Source organism: Dermacentor silvarum, chromosome 8 (assembly GCF_013339745.2).
Source record: "Dermacentor silvarum isolate Dsil-2018 chromosome 8, BIME_Dsil_1.4, whole genome shotgun sequence".
NCBI lineage: Eukaryota > Metazoa > Arthropoda > Arachnida > Ixodida > Ixodidae > Dermacentor > Dermacentor silvarum.
Window position 1 is genome coordinate 135,952,202 of NC_051161.1, and position 3,015 is coordinate 135,955,216.

The following is a 3,015-nucleotide window of genomic DNA, read 5'->3' on the forward strand; positions in this document are numbered from 1 at the left end:
ATCGAGTGAGGCCTACAACAATCCATTTACTTTAACTGAACTGAAAGCATCCCTCGCTTGCTGCAATAACTCGGCGCCAGGTGGTGATCGTGTCATATATGAAATGATTAAGCACCTGAATCCTGAAGCGCTGAAAACACTCCTGTATCTTTTCAATGTCATGTGGGCGCATGGATATATCCCGTCTTCGTGGAAGGAAGCTATAGTCATTCCCGTGCTTAAACAAGGCAAAGACCCATCCCTAGCCAGCAGCTACAGGCCAATAGCGCTAACAAGCTGTTTGTGCAAACTATTTGAAAAAATGATCAACAGGCGCTTAATCTGTTTCCTTGAAAATAACAAATTACTAGACCCCTTCCAATGTGGTTTCAGGGAAGGTATGTCCACAACAGACCACCTTGTTCGCATTGAGTCTTATATTAGGGATGCTTTTATACATAAGCAGTTCTGCCTCTCAGTGTTCCTCGACCTAGAAAAAGCTTACGACACGACATGGCGCTACGGCATTCTCCGAGATCTCTCTGCGATGGGTGTCCGTGGCAACATGTTAAACTCAATCGAAAGTTACCTATCGAATCGCACATTCCGCGTAAGAGTGGGTAACGCTCTTTCTAAGTCATTCACCCAAGAGACCGGTGTGCCACAAGGGGGCGTGCTTAGTTGCACACTATTTATCGTAAAAATGAGTTCCCTGCACACAGTCATCCCACGCACTATGTTTTATTCTGTTTATGTCGACGATGTGCAGATAGCCTTCAAGTCATGCAATATTGCCATCTGCGAACGACAAGTGCAGCTTGTAATAAACAAATTGTCCAAATGGGCAGATGAAAATGGTTTTAAGGTAAATCCCCAGAAGAGCACTTGCGTACTCTTTACTAACAAGAGAGGCGTAACGCCAGTCCCAAGTATTGCAATCAAAGGAGATGCGCTCTCTGTGAGCAGCGAGCATAAGTTTCTAGGCATTGTTTTAGATTCGAAGCTTACATTTATTCCTCATATTAAGTATCTGAGGGCAAAATGCCTGAAGACAATGAACCCTTTAAAGCTTCTGTCGCGTACGACTTGGGGCAGTGATCGAAAGTGTTTGCTGAACCTCTATAAAAGTCTTGTCCGCTCACGCCTCGATTACGGATCTATAATTTACAATTCCGCAACGCCAGCTGCATTAAAAATACTAGACCCCGTTCACCATCTGGGTATCCGCCTTGCGACCGGTGCTTTCAGGACAAGTCCAATCCAGAGCCTCTACGTAGAATCGAATCAGTGGTCGCTTCATCTGCAGCGGTCATACAGCAGTTTTACATATTTTCTGAAAGTACAAGCAAACATTGAACATCCTTCTTATTCAACAATAAACGATGTGACCGCTGCCACACTCTTCCGTAACCGACCTGCAGCGAGAAAGCCGTTCTCTTTGCGTGTGAGGAACCTCAGTGAGGAAATGGGTGTTCCGCTGCTTGAACAATGTCCTATGGCTCCAGCGAAACTATTGCCACCGTGGCACTGGCAACTCATAGAGTGTGACACATCGTTCATAGAGGTCACTAAACACGCGCCAGAGGCACACATTAAAATGCATTTCTTAGAACTCCAATCTAAATACTCGTGTACACAGTTTTACACAGATGCTTCCAAGTCACATGCCAGGGTATCTTATGCAGCCGTCGGCCCATCCTTTTCGGAATCCGGTGTACTCCACCCGGAAACGAGTATCTTTACCGCTGAGGCCTATGCACTATTGTCGGCTGTGAATCATATAAGGCCATCAAAACTTCAAAAAGCAGTTATATTTACAGACTCCCTAAGCGTGGTGAAAGCTCTGATGTCACTCTGCAAAAACAAAAATCCTGTACTTACTGAGCTCTATTCCAGTTTATGCAGAGCATATATATCTAACCAGCATGTGACTGTATGCTGGGTGCCTGGCCATAGAGGCATTGAGGGTAATGTGCTTGCAGACAAGTTGGCCACATCAACTACATCGCAAGCTATTAATCCTGCGGCTACTATTCCTCCCGCAGATTTGAAGCCTTTTCTGCGAAGAAAACTGCGAGACCACTGGCAGCGCTTGTGGGACGCTGAAAGAAATAATAAGCTTCACTTGATAAAACCACAGTTAGGTTTCTGGCCACCCGTAATGAAAACACGACGAACTGATGTCCTGCTCTGTCGTCTAAGAATAGGACATACATATGGCACCCACAATTTTCTGCTTACTGGTGATGAACCACCAACCTGTGGTAGATGTGGTGAGAGGCTGACCGTCCTCCATGTCCTCGTGGAGTGCCGGGAAGCCGAAGCCGAGAGAAGGAAACATTTTCCGGTAGCATACCGCTACAATATCCCTCTACATCCCATGCTATTTATTGGTGAAGAACCGCTTTTTAATGCCAAAGCAGTCCTCGATTTTTTGAATGATGTTGTGCTACATGTTATTAGCCCAATAAGTTCGTAGCACATCCTCTCTCCAGAGGATGTTGCTGTGATAATTTTTTATAGCACATGCCTCCAGACCCTTGTGGTTCAAGGGCTCTGTTTAGGTAGTAGTGCTTCTTGCCAATTACTGTATCTTAAATATTTTAAATATATTATTCTTCTTTCTCAATGCATTCCTCATTTCATAGTACACATCATTAGTCATTGCCATGATTTTAGTACATATATATTTTACGCACTTTACAGCGATTATTTTAGGCCCTTTTACAGCCACGCTTCATCTACTTCTCAGAATTCATCGCTCCACTGCACACTCACAGACACTGGCATGGCGCTCTTTGGCCATAACTGGCCCTTGCGCCACAAAACACCACACATCATCATCATCATCATCGCATCCGGCTGTAGCAATGGCCTGCTCCTTTCCAGGCGCACCAGCTCACCACTGATGAATGTTTTCAAATGACGCTCCACAAACCTGGCGGATCGAAATGCGTTCGCCAAAGCGGCGTTCGTTCGAGTGGCTTGCCACCCCGAGGGTATGTTCGCTGCACTTTCGGTACGTCTCCTGTCTTA